We start from the raw sequence: 14,461 nt of genomic DNA on the forward strand, positions 1-14,461 counted from the left end.
CAACAGAAGCTTTCTGGCGGAAATCTCCACATGGATGAAGGAACATCAGTCGTGTTCGTCACTTATTTGGTTCCCCTGGAAACATTTCCATTGTGGTCTGTTATTTGCAGCGTGTTTCTGTATTTGGTTGTATTGTGAGTATTTGAAGCACACGTGTTGTGAAACTGATGATGATGTTTTCTTAATTTGCGGGTGTTTTTTTCTATTTGCATGCGTTTTCTTCAGTTGCAGTGCATTGAGCTCTCTCTGCCACCGTAATATTGGCGTTGGGGTGTGAATAATCCAGAATTATGCTGTCATTAAAACTGAGAAAACAATGACCTGCACAGTGAGCCTTTCAGTATGTGAGAGGGAACTAAAAAAGAAGCAATTTATATACTGTATATATATATATACACTCACCTACTGTAACATGACATCATGACTTTGCGTAAACATACACGCCACTTTCAAGTCAAGTGGCGTGTTATCTATACGCATTTTGAGCTATCCGCGTGTATGTCCACACCGAAACGAACCGTCATCTTGCGCGTGTATGTCTACGCCGTTAAATGTCCGAGCGAAACGGAGCAAAATGTATATCTACATCTGGGGAGCAATATATTTTTCCTAGGATGGTAGGGGAAGACTCATAAATGGTATTAACCCCAGTGACGGGTAGGTTAAGGGACGGGGTTGGGGTAGGTCATATATATTTATATATACAGTAATTTAACGTTAAGTCAACAGCATTGATAAACACGCTGAAAAGTGATTATGCGTGTTGATAGCACACCAAAAATGGAAATACGAATTGGCGTGTCATACATACGCCATATCATGAGATCAGTCTGCACCTAAAGGATTATTAGGAACACCTGTTCAATTTCTCATTAATGCAATTATCTAATCAACCAATCACATGGCAGTTGCTTCAATGCATTTAGGGGTGTGGTCCTGGTCAAGACAATCTCCTGAACTCCAAACTGAATGTCAGAATGGGAAAGAAAGGTGATTTAAGCAATTTTGAGCGTGGCATGGATATTGGTGCCAGACGGGCCGGTCTGAGTATTTCACAATCTGCTCAGTTACTGGGATTTTCACGCACAACCATTTCTAGGGTTTACAAAGAATGGTGTGAAAAGGGAAAAATATCCAGTATGCGGCAGTCCTGTGGGCGAAAATGCCTTGTTGATGCTAGAGGTCAGAGGAGAATGGGCCGACTGATTCAAGCTGATAGAAGAGCAACTTTGACTGAAATAACCACTTGTTACAACCGAGGTATGCAGCAAAGCATTTGTGAAGCCACAACACGCACAACCTTGAGGCGAATGGGCTACAACAGCAGAAGACCCCACCGGGTACCACTCATCTCCATTACAAATAGGAAAAAGAGGCTACAATTTGCATGAGCTCAAATTGGACCGTTGAAGACTGGAAAAATGTTGCCTGGTCTGATGAGTCTCGATTTCTGTTGAGACATTCAGATGGTAGAGTCAGAATTTGCCGTAAACAGAATGAGAACATGGATCCATCATGCCTTGTTACCACTGTGCAGGCTGGTGGTGGTGTAATGGTGTGGGGGATGTTTTCTTGGCACACTTTAGGCCCCTTAGTGCCAATTGGGCATCGTTTAAATGCCACGGCCTACCTGAGCATTGTTTCTGACCATGTCCATCCCTTTATAACCACCATGTACCCATCCTCTGATGGCTACTTCCAGCAGGATAATGCACCATGTCACAAAGCTTGAATCATTTCAAATTGGTTTCTTGAACATGACAATGAGTTCACTGTACTAAAATGGCCCCCACAGTCACCAGATCTCAACCCAATAGAGCATCTTTGGGATGTGGTGGAACGGGAGTTTCGTGCCCTGGATGTGCATCCCACAAATCTCCATCAACTGCAAGATGCTATCCTATCAATATGGGCCAACCTTTCTAAAGAATGCTTAGAGCACCTTGTTGAATCAATGCCACGTAGAATTAAGGCAGTTCTGAAGGCGAAAGGGGTCATGATTTTTAAATAATTAATTTGCATTTTATTGCATGACATAAGAATTTTATACATCAGAAAAGCAGAACTTAATATTTGGTACAGAAACTTTTGTTTGCAATTACAGAGATCATACGTTTCCTGTAGTTCCTGACCAGGTTTGCACACACTGCAGCAGGGATTTTGGCCCACTCCTCCATACAGACCTTCTCCAGATCCTTCAGGTTTCGGGGGTTGTCGCTGGGCAATACAGACTTTCAGCTCCCTCCAAAGATTTTCTATCGGGTTCAGGTCTGGAGACTGGCTAGGCCACTCCAGGACCTTGAGATGCTTCTTACGGAGCCACTCCTTAGTTGCCCTGGCTGTGTGTTTCGGGTCGGTGTCATGCTGGAAGACCCAGCCACAACCCATCTTCAATGCTCTTACTGAGGGAAGGAGGTTGTTGGCCAAGATCTTGGGATACATGGCCCCATCCATACTCCCCTCAATACGGTGCAGTCGTCCTGTCCCCTTTGCAGAAAAGCATCCCCAAAGAATGAGGTTTCCACCTCCATTCTTGACAGTGTAGTGTGTTACTAATGGTTTTCTTTGAGACTGTGGTCCCAGCTCCCTTCAGGTCATTGAACAGGTCCTGCCGTGTAGTTCTGGGCTGATCCCTCACCTTCCTCATGATCATTGAGTTAATGAGACCTCATGATCACTGCAGTTAATTCAAGTAATGAGTGGAGAACAGGAGGGCTTCTTAAAGAAAAACGAACAGGTCTGTGAGAGCCGGAATTCTTACTGGTTGGTAGGTGATCAAATACTTATGTCATACAATAAAATGCTAATTATTTAAAAATCATACAATGTGATTTTCTGGATTTTGTTTTAGATTCCATCTCTCACAGTTGAAGTGTTCCTATGATAAAAATTACAGACCTCTACATGCTTTGTAAGTAGGAAAACCTGCAAAATTGGCAGTGTATCAAGTACTTGTTCTCCCCAGTGTATATATATATATATTTGTTTATTTAGAATATACTCAATCATCACTCTATTATATTCATGTATATACATGTTATGGACATCTCACGTTAAAATTATATTTTTGCACATAAAAATAATAATAATTGCCTTTTTTTAAGGTAAAAATAACTGTTTTCAGTAACACTTAAATAACTGGAAAAATTTAACATTTGGTGTAAATGAATGCATTTTATGAAATTTCACACTCCTAAAGAAAGTGAAATTATTGTAAAATCATAGTGCATTTTTTTCTGTAAAAAAATAAATAAATGACATTGTATATTTATGTTATGTTATTTATATTATTTTACTGTATTAATACTGTCAATTTATTTCATTTGAGCCCACAAATAAGGAACCCTACTGGTTATAAATTTAAACTACAAACCCATATCCAAATTTAACTATTTGAACATCAACTTACCTTTATTACCTCAACCCAACCATTAGCAATAGCACACATGTATGAATTAATCACTGTATTGACAACTACAATGATCTTGATCTTGAAATAATGCAAAATGCAGCACATTATCAATGCGTTCGTCGTCTTCTCCTCAACCTAAACACAGACTCCTCAATATAAAGGTGGCCCACAAAACACAGATAACAGAAACACTTTAAATCCCAACAGATCATTTAAGTGCAATGAACTTTTTATACATGCAATGAGATAATGAAATGATTAATCAAGTGATGACGACCCTTTGTTATCACACCTGCTGTCCACAACCAGAATCACACAGTCAAAAAACAACAACAAAAACAAAACGGTAAAATGCATGGCAGCACAGGATGCCAAATGTTTACATTTAATGGACAAAACAGTCAAAGACCATCAACTGAAGTAATCAGGGATTGAAATTAACACCAGCCAAATGCTGGTAAAAAGCAACGGTGGCGGGTAAGGTTGTCGAATCACAAGACAATTTGGAGTGTTCATTTCTGCGTTTACTCACTTTGCTGGGGAAGTTCGTGTTAGACAAATCTGCGCAAATACTCAACTCATGAGTTATCATGATATTTTAATTACATCGTATAGCGCAGAATCTGCGCATATCTGGCTAACTTGAAAACACACGTCACTACACAACAAATAATGGCGCGCTTGTTCATTTGCATTGAAGAAATAGCGAAGATTCAAAAGCATTTGGAGAGACAGAAAGACATTGTTATTTTCAGAGATTGAACTCTTCCCGTCTGGTGCCGACTCCCTCGTTGCCCAGGATCCATCGCAGCATCCTAACACTGCAACGAGCTCCAATGCTCAACGGGACACTGCAACTGAACCTCCAGCAACACTGTGTGGCTGCCGGCCTAGCCGAGCCGCTTCCCATACCCTGAGGCGCCACGGCTCCACCATAAAGACTTCCACCACCATCTCCAGCATCCTCCTACACCTCAGCACAACCCACCATTCCTGCAATAGAAAAATGGACAGCGTTGGGGTTGAGACAAGCGCTAATCAGCGCTGATGTTAATTTTTCTAGGAGAATGAATAAAGCACAACTGTACAACCTGTAAAAGTTTCACTCCAAACAGCTTTCCTTTCTCCAAGATCCACTCCACCTTCAAATTCAGCAAAAAAGGCAAGTAATCACAAGGCCCCAAACTCACGAATCCAGAAGGCACCTTCTCCCTATCTCGCAGGTCCTAGTCTTCTGCGAGCGCAGATTCTGCCGCCGCCACCAGGCCCTACTCTTCTCTCCGCTCCGCAAGCTATAGACCGCAGCTTTCTTCGCCCTATCAGCGCCAACGGTGCAGCGATTGCAGCGACTGCAGCGATTTTGCAGTCACCCTCAAAAATCCAGTTCATAATTCTTCCCGCATTCTTTCGTTTTCTGAATTTGTTATTGCTTTCAGTCGGTATAGTAAAATAAATTGCGCCGCACTTCCCCACAGGAGACGAGAATTAAACGACTATCTCACGATAATCGCAGAGCTCTCGTTATCATACGGAGGAACCCACTTCTATACTTACCACAAATTATTCTCAGCGAAATGCGCCGTCCGCATAGCCCAGTGGAACCAGTGCTCTTAGACACAGAACTACACAATAGAGTGTTCCTAGGCTGCCGTAACATATCCTGCGCTGTGTACAGATCCGTTTCTCATTCCATCACAGCTTGTCCTTTGATTAACCCTCCAGATCCTCCCTGCCAAGATTCAGCAACAGGAAAATCAACCAGTTACGTCCCGTGGACAGCAAACATAAATTTCAATGACTCAGCCATAGATTCCAAAAGAAGAAACTTCTCTTCCATCAGTCAAGGTTGCAATAACTTCAACTCAGGACGATGCTCACGGCAATGCTGCCGTTACTTACACATTTGCAGCTATTGTGGTGGCGCTCGCGACCGCACTATATGCCCTGTTAAAAGATCCATAAATAAAGATAATAAAAAATTACCTGTTGACTCCTGTGAATATTTCTCATCTGTCAACTGAATTGTCTCACCACCCTAACACTAACTTTAGTGACTATTTACTGTCTGGTCTCGAGCACGGCTTCAAATCCGGCGTTGAAAGCTTCCCCACTCAAAGTATCATAAGTGAATATCTCCAGTCCGCTCTCGCTGAACCTGACACAGTCGACATTCTAATTAAAAAATAAATCCAATCAGGCTTTATGATCAGTCCTTTTAACATTCCCCCTTTCGAGTGTTTCCGCATCAGCCCCATTGGAGTGGCTACCAGGACATTTTCAGGCAAAAAAAAGCATAATAATCGATCTCTCAGCCCTGCACAATTCCCCGTTTCCAAGCATAAACAGCCTTATCTCGCTTGAACAATTTTCTCTTCATTACCACACCACTGACCAAGCTATAACTTTGATTAAATACGTGGGTCACGGCGCTTGGCTCGCTAAAGTCGACATCACCTCTGCATTTAAAGTGATGCCCATCCAACCAGATTCATGGCATTTGTTCGGCGTACGCTGGCAAGAAATTTTTTACTTTGCCGTCCGTTTAACTTTTGGCCCCAAGATTTTTGACATGCTATCAGAAACCATTTGTTGGATTCTTTCTAATAACTATTCAATTCCCTACTTAATCCACCTGTTAGATGATTTCCTAATCATCTCATCTCCTGACTCCATCCCAGCCTTGCATCGTCTCACAGTCAAAAAAGTCTTCACTGAACTTGGGATTCCAATTGCCCAAAGGCAAAACCAAAACCAGTCACATCCATCAAATTTCTGGGCATTAAATTGGACACAGTTAACTTCCAGGCCTCACTGCCCAAGGAAAAAATCGACAGGATTATTCTGGTCGCAGCCACCCTCCTAGAAAATTCAAATTGTTCTAAACCGAGCTACTATCTCTGCTCGGTCACTTAAACTTGGGCATCATCCCGCAAGGCCGCTCTTTCATCTCACATCTCCTCTTCCTCACGTCATCAGTTCACGCGCTAGAGGACCAAATCTCCCTAACTACAACAAGCTCAGTTTATAGATAATGGCCTGTCCTTTTTCTTTAATAATCTGATTTCTCTCCCCGTGGATATCCAATTGTTCACCAACGCAGCTCCCTCCATGGGTTTTGGAGGAGTCTACCAAGGTCATTGGTTCGCATTTACATGGCCCGCCAAGCTGTAAGACTCACCGCAGTCACTAACATCCTCAGCGCTGTCTGAGTTTTATCCTTTAGTGGTAGCAGCTTTACTGTGGGGTAAAGAATGATTTAACAGCCTAACAGCCTCATAGATTTAACAGCCCACCCCACAATCACAGATCTATCAGTGTTAGACAATGAAACCATCTCTTATTTCATAAAGCAAAGTAAGACAGATCAAACCAGGAAAGGCCATTTCATATACATTTTCAATAAACTAACCGTACAAAACTCTCTCAGCCTACATGCTTTTCAGAAACTCGCCGACTAAATCCCTTTCTGACCCACTTTTCCCAGACGACTCCAACCGCCCCGTCACACGTTTCTGGTTTTAAAAAGTTACCCGTCAAACAAAACAATCATTCATCAACATCTAAACCTCTGTTAATTCTCAATAAGAACTTTTGTAGATGTCTGACAGAAATAAAGTCAGTCTGGTTAGTAATAAGTGAAGCTGGTAATGCTGTTTGTGGAGTTGTTTAATCCTCCTCTGCTGAGATCTTCACAGATTTAATGTCTTCTTTTCTCTTCAGTTGATTTAACCTAAGAGTGTGTCTGAAGAAAGTTGTAGTTTGTGTTCTTATTTCTCTCTCTTTCAGCGCTTGTTCAAAGTGTTTGAATGATTGAAAGGATGTTTCAGGAACATCACACTAACCTTCAAATAACATTCTATTAACATTCAGGAAACTGGACATTTTCATGTTCTCGGAATGTTACAAATCAACGTTCCTAGAATGTTGAACTGTTAATCAAAATTAAGTAAAGAATGTTTGAGGAACATCATACCTTTTAAAACAAGTTCCTCTAACGTCAAGAAATCTGGACATTTTTTACGTTCCCAGAACCAACACTGAATATTTGGAGAACAATCTTGTAACAAAACTCTGTTAGCTGGGTCTGAATGGCCGGTAACTTAAACATTTAGTAGCCAAACCCTGGAAGTAACGTTAAGATAGAAAAAAAGAGAAGAGACGAGACACAAGAACTACAACTGACTAGCCACAGCTTTAAATTAAATCAACTGAAGATAAAAGATTCTCAGAGGATTGAACAACTCCACAAACAGCATTACCAGCTTCACTTATTACTAACCAGATTGACTTTATAAGTTTATTTTGAGAATTATCTAGATGTTGCTTTATTGCTTGGTTTGTAGTCTCCACGATGGTGATCAGTGTTTGCTTTTTAGTTGGGCTCTTGACCCTTGACTTTTTTATGAGTTTTGATTGCTTCTCTAACCATGTCTTTTGAGAGACATTTCTTATGGCAATTGTTTTTTTTTTTTTTTTTGTTTTTTGTTTTTTTTTTATAAATGTTAACATGGGGATGTTGGTTATTTATTAATGGTCACAATCATCATCTTTTGGCCTGTTCTTGTGTTTCTCTTTTCTTCCATTTATGTATATTTGTTGACATCTCAGGTTAAACTTCATGACATTTACCTTTATTTAAGGAAGAGGGTCTGGTTTTTCAGTGGTCTGAATGTCTGTATTTTTAAGGCAATTTAGCAGTTCTATAAAAAATTGTAGAATCATTGTTTAATTTTACTGCACTTTCTCTGTAATAAAAAAAAAATGCATGTGTGTGTGTGTAATTCTGTGATTTTCTCTTTATCTCTGCTCACATGCATACTGTTATTTCTGCAAACTTATACAACACAGGAGAGTCAAACAATTAAATAACCTTAAATTCTTTACTAGAACTGTTTAATAAGACACTTAAGACTTATATGCAAAATTATATAATCAACACCAAATAAATGTTTACAGAAGTTGATCAGCATCTGTCCAGCATTTGACCACAACATATATAATAAACTGTCTCTTAATATCATTGTTGTCCTGGAGAGCGGAAATTTTATTTTATATTTTTTATATTTTACATTTTATTTATTAATTATAAACTACAGAAAACAGCTCATCAGTTTAGCAGACATTCATATTCTTACATAATCAAACTAAACAAAAACATAATATAACTAAACAAGAAACATACTATGTTTGTTTAATGAAATATCCACCCAAAGGTGAGAAAAAGTAGAAGACATTTATTTCTCACTGGATTTGTTATGAATTGTCTTTGGATCTTTGGCAGAAACTGTATTTGTATGTACAGATTTAACACCCATAATGAGGATAAAGATTATGATGATGATGATAAAGATGCTGATGTTGATTGTGGTTTGCAGTGCTGTTGTGCTTGTGTTGATCATGTTCTTCACTGGAGCTGAAACACATCCTGGGTCGAGTGACAGCGTCTCCACAGATCAATTTACTCTGGACACATTAAGCAAAAAAAAAAAAATAAAAATAAATAAATAAATAAATAAATATAAATATATATATATAGTGTATTATTGACATTATAAATTGTTGTCTTGTTTTCTAAAAATAATAATAATCTAAACATCCTTATACTCACTTTAATACTTTAAGTTTAAAAAAAAATGGTTAATTTACTAAATCAGCATTTTTTCATGTTTAGATCCGACATGTAATAATGTTTATGCCAATGAGGTGAAAAACAAAATTCAAGATTTTTTTTTTCTGAAAACAAGACAAATCATCTAATAGGAAGGTAAATGAGTTCTAAGGATGTTTATATTTACTGAAAGATTAAAATACATTAAGCACTTTTTTCATATTTTTCTCCTATTAGTTTTCAACTCTTCTCCATGGACAGTAGTAAGTGTTAGTATGACATGTTTCAGTAGATTGTGACTAGACCACATGTTAGCAAACATTTCTCACCTAGGCAATATCCTGCAAACACTCACAGCAGAGTACAGTTTTGAATACCAATCGAAAAAAGGTCACCACAACAATCTGGAGATGATGCAATACAGCCGCAGCAAAAGTTCCAACAACATCCACAGCAGCAGTTTTCCCAGGCCTCAGCACTACAGCACGAAGAGTCTGATTTCTGACATTCACAATTGTTCTTCATGCACCTCTCACAAGAGTCTTGGTTGTTTGTAGAATCCATTGCTTGACCAGCTAGTTGATTAGTTGCAACTGTGGTGCGCTGGTTTGGAAACATTCTCAGATCTTCACCAGTCTTTATCTTGTGCAGTCAGACAGTGATTTACATATCGACGACCCTACAAGAGAGCACTGAGCACCTGCAGCCAACCCACTGCACTCACACAAATAAACTTAGCATAACATGCATCTGCCCAAAGCTATAGAGCATCACAGTCCCGCCCACAGCCGGTGCCGGAAGTAAAAATTCAATAAAATTTCTCCATTGACGGTTGGGGTATAAGCCATAAAAACGTAACCATACATGGTAGACTTAAAACCAGCTACGGCAGTACTAAGCGATTGTATATGCTCCTTGTTTTGAGATAAATGCCTTTTATTCGCGATGTCTTGGAGAAGTACGTTATTACCCACAATCCTAAACAATTCCACAGTGATGCATCTGATTGGTGGAGCTCGTGTAAACCCCGCGAAAGTTCGTGAAGACTCAAGATAAATATATATATAAAAAAACTGTTGCATTTTTTTTGCACGGTATCACTGATGTGACATTTGAACCAAGGAGTCTTCATATATGGTATGAGTCATATCAAGCATTTTATGATGCCACTGTCAAAACAATATTTAGCTTAGGCATACCCAGAGCCACAGAGAGCTCTTCATGCATTTACTGAACATTTGTGTAATAATTCATGGCAAGTTAATAAACTGAATATGATGCACTTTCTGGTTTGCTGACCTTCACTTTTTAATTTTCACTTGTTGTTATTAAGAAAATACATTAAATGTTATTAAAATTAAGGATGAACTATAACTTCATGAATAAAATGAGCATGGACCACAAGTGGGAAATTGTTGAGGCATTTGTCAGCAACCTGCCCGTGGGCCGCTGAAACTGATGAGCAGCACGCCGCGCGGACCGCCAGATCTGCACCCGTGAGCCGCGGACCGCCAGCCATGCTTTCCAGTCTATTCACACAATTACTACTGAAAGAACTGCTATAAACGGCACAAGAAAAAGTTTGCGTGGCTGTCGTCAGATTTTAAAGTCGCTCTAAAGGCTCTTTCGCGGTTGTGGCTTCAGTCGACTTCAGTGAGGCGCGGTGGTTTATGGGATGAGTAGTTCCTTCGCTCGGAAATGAAAATATTTACAGTCTTGTACCTTTGACTTTTTTTGGATTTCCTCGCCGTTTTTTCACTCGAAATGATATGTTGTATGCCTATGAGTTCAGCCGTAGCTGGTTATCCTCAGACATGCTCTAAAACTCTTTAGATACGGGTTTTCGAAAACGTCAATGGGAGAAATTAATGGGAAATTTACTTCCGGCACCTAAGCGCTCTCGGGCTGTGGGCGGGACTGTGATGCTCTATGTATGTGAAACAGAGTATGTGAGCAGTGCGGAGTGGGAGCGGAGTGAGGAGCGGAGTTGCGTGATTTTGCCAGGAGCGAGGAGCGGATTTTTTTTAACCCTTTCACACGTACGTTTAAAATATTCTGGCTGACCGTGAGTTTTTCAAGGCGACCGTTATTTAGAATGTGCCACTTTATGGTTTTCATGGTAATGCGTCATTGCTTGTCACGTGACACATGGGGATACTTAAATTGATTAATCGATTCACCAGTGCTATTGATCTGCATTACCAAACGTGGATGTTTTACACCAGAAACAAACACTGATGTACTATTTTATTTAATACTGTGAAGCTGCTTTGATACAATCTGTATTGTGAAAAGCGCTATATAAATAAAGTTGACTTGACTTGACTTGACATCGCAGCAGCAACAGAGCTGAATGAATGATGATCTGCTTTTATGTAATTTTCCTTTTTTATTCAAAATATTCACAAATTTGTTAGATATGGCATGAAATATCTGATATTCCGATTGTCAAATATATGCAAGTGGAAGTGTTTTGTTGTTTAAACACCTTTATAACGATCGCGTTAGTTGAGCTGTATGCGCGATGGGCGCCGCCATCTTAGTTTGTGCCACTGCAACAAAATAAAATAAAAGTCTTTATCAAAATTTATAAGGAAAGACAAGTACTTTGTTTAGGCTTGGCTTGTAGGGAATTCCAAACCTGCGTATATTCAAACGCACATAACTATAGAACCCATTCTAAATGCGCATGTGAACGCCATCAGCGTTTCTCACAGGTTCGCGTTTAAAGTCTGTGTAGAGAGAATGGTGTCGTCTTAGCGGCCCCTTATTTAATAACAAATGATCGTTGCGACGGAAGCAAATCAATTAAAACTAACTTTAGATGGAAAATAACTTAACTCTGCTATGAAGCCAAAACAATCTCTGTTACCTTAAATTATACGTTTATCTCTGTGAAGCTGCTTTGAAACAATCATTGTTAAAAGCGCTATATAAATGAAGATGACTTGACTTGACACTACGCAGTTCAGAGAATCGGATCTGTTGGATTTACAACACGTGAATTCATCCGCTTCTCCCGAAATACATAAAAGTAAGTGGCTGGTGAACTTGGAGAAGAATAGAGTAAACTTTAAAGTTACTTACACAATGTGCATCTGATATGAATAAAATGTGTCTAATTATAGTGGAAAGGATTACTATTGCCTTTTCCTTTGACATCAGTGTGTATTTTACAAACTCTAAATGTATTGTTTTTTAGTACTTTTATACAGTGGTGTAGTCTAGTTTTTCGTAGTGAGTATACTCTAATACCCCCCCCCCCCCCCCGCACGCCGCATACTCACCCATCCCAGAGCGTCACCCCATAAGCACCACCACACTCACTAAGCATACAGTATGCATGGACATGTAATTGACAGCATTATGAAATACTAAGGCCCCGTTTACACGATGGGAAAACGCAGATATTTCGCTGCGTTTTGGCCTGTCATTTACACGAAAACGCCGGTTTTATCCCAGAAAACGATTATTTCTAAAAACTCCGGCCAAAGTGGAGATTTCTGAAAACGCCGGTTATGTGTTGCCGTGTCAACTGGGAGAAACGGGGTTTTAGGTTCTCAAACGTCACATTATGCGCCAGAAAATGCTTATGTCATGTGAGCGCCCTATGTTTAGAGTTTGTTTGGCTACTATTTGATCATGGATGCTGTTAAAGTGGTACTCATTTTTACTTTTGTGCAAACGCTTTTGGCCTGTTTGCATTTGCTTCGCTGTCTGTCCACACGAACGAACCTTGCACCATGTCTGTTGTTTTGAAAGGAACAGGAAGTCGCTCGTGCTATTCGTTGTTGTCGATTTTGAGGATTCTGATTGGCTTGCATGGCTTTATCCTTCTCCCTACAGTGCCGCCCATTGTATTTATGCGGGTTGATGTAAACGACAACTTTTTTTAAAAACGGAGGGGGAGAAATATTCGTTTCTCTAAATACCCGGCTATGTGTAAATGTGGCCCAAGTGTTATCAACATGTCAATTTATTATAAGAAACAAAAGACTTTAACAGCCAATGACATTTACAGCTGGGGAGGCTGGACTGATTTTCTACTGTTTAGTGTTAATCACCATCTAACTCAGTCAGTTAAGAGCTACCTTTAGCCTTAGATGTTATATGAATATGGTCCCTGAAGCACAGGTTTTATCAGCTGACAATTTAAAAAAAAAATGTTTTAAACATTATAGGCACAAATACAAATTGACTTTTAGAAATGGTGTTTTTGAAAAAAAAAGTGTTATTTTAAAATACATTTTACTGTGCAATTTCTTTCTAATTAATTTGAGTTAGACCGAACTTTTATTTTGGTGGGTTGTAGACATTTGAGTTTCTGTGTGTTTTAATAAACTTATTATTATTATTATTATTATTAGGCCTGAAGTATACTCTACTGTGCAGTAGTAATATATTTCTGTTATAATTTCTTCAAGTTATACCGAACTTTTATTTTGACAGGTTGTCGTAAAGACATAACAGTTTCTGTGTGTATATGAAACGAATGAATGACGATAGTTTTATCAAATGAAATGGTGAAATTCTCGTCAAGTGACTCTCATAGCAGCTCTGCGATGAAATGCACATCGGTAGCTGTAGCCTACATCATTCATGTCTCAATACAGTGAAACGCTGAAAACACCACGAGCGTGAGTCACTCGTGCTTCTCTGTGTGTGTGTGTGTGTGTGTGTGTGTGTGTGTGTGTGTGTGTGTGTGTGTGTGTGTGTGTGTGTGTGTGTGTGTGTAGTGTAGTGTAGTGTGGAGCACACATTGAGCGCTCATTCCCAGAGACGTGTAGAACAATTGCAGTCTCTTTTAGCTTTAATATTCATAGACACTAGTCCATATCGAGATTTCAGCCCTACTTTTGATTTATTCGTTCAAAAATAGCCATATTCCGTGACGTTCTGCTTTATAGCAAGTTCCATTTGTGATTGGATTCCGCGATTCGATTCGCAAACACAGACGGGGTGAATTTATGAATACAAGTGAAAGTTCTGACACAAAACGAAGTTGTTACGTATCCTCACGCTTTTTTAAGTGGGTATACGCAATTCCTTGGCCTTTTCTAGTGGCGTATACCTGCGTATCACGTAGACTACACCACTGCTTGTATATCTAAAACCTAAAATAAACATTATGTGGTTGAAAACACTGAAAAGATATGGACGTAGTGTCCGTGACGTCACCCGTAGGTTTCTGAAGAGCTTTTTTGAAGCCTAAAGTGGGCGGAGCCGTCCGTCGCCATCTTGGCCTTGCGTCACTCCCGGATAACAGAAAATAGGCAAACAGGCGGGGCGTGAGCTGAGGAGCCTGGCTATCTGAAATCACCTAGCTCGACGTGATCGAGTTAGCTGAGGATGTAAAGCCATTTAAACGTTCCTGTTTTTGCCCTTCGAAATATTATAATAGTTAAAATATGGCTACTGAGACTGTGTATTACTTCGAGAGT

The sequence above is a fragment of the Scardinius erythrophthalmus genome, assembly GCF_964197995.2.
Source record: "Scardinius erythrophthalmus genome assembly, chromosome: 3".
Lineage (NCBI taxonomy): Eukaryota > Metazoa > Chordata > Actinopteri > Cypriniformes > Leuciscidae > Scardinius > Scardinius erythrophthalmus.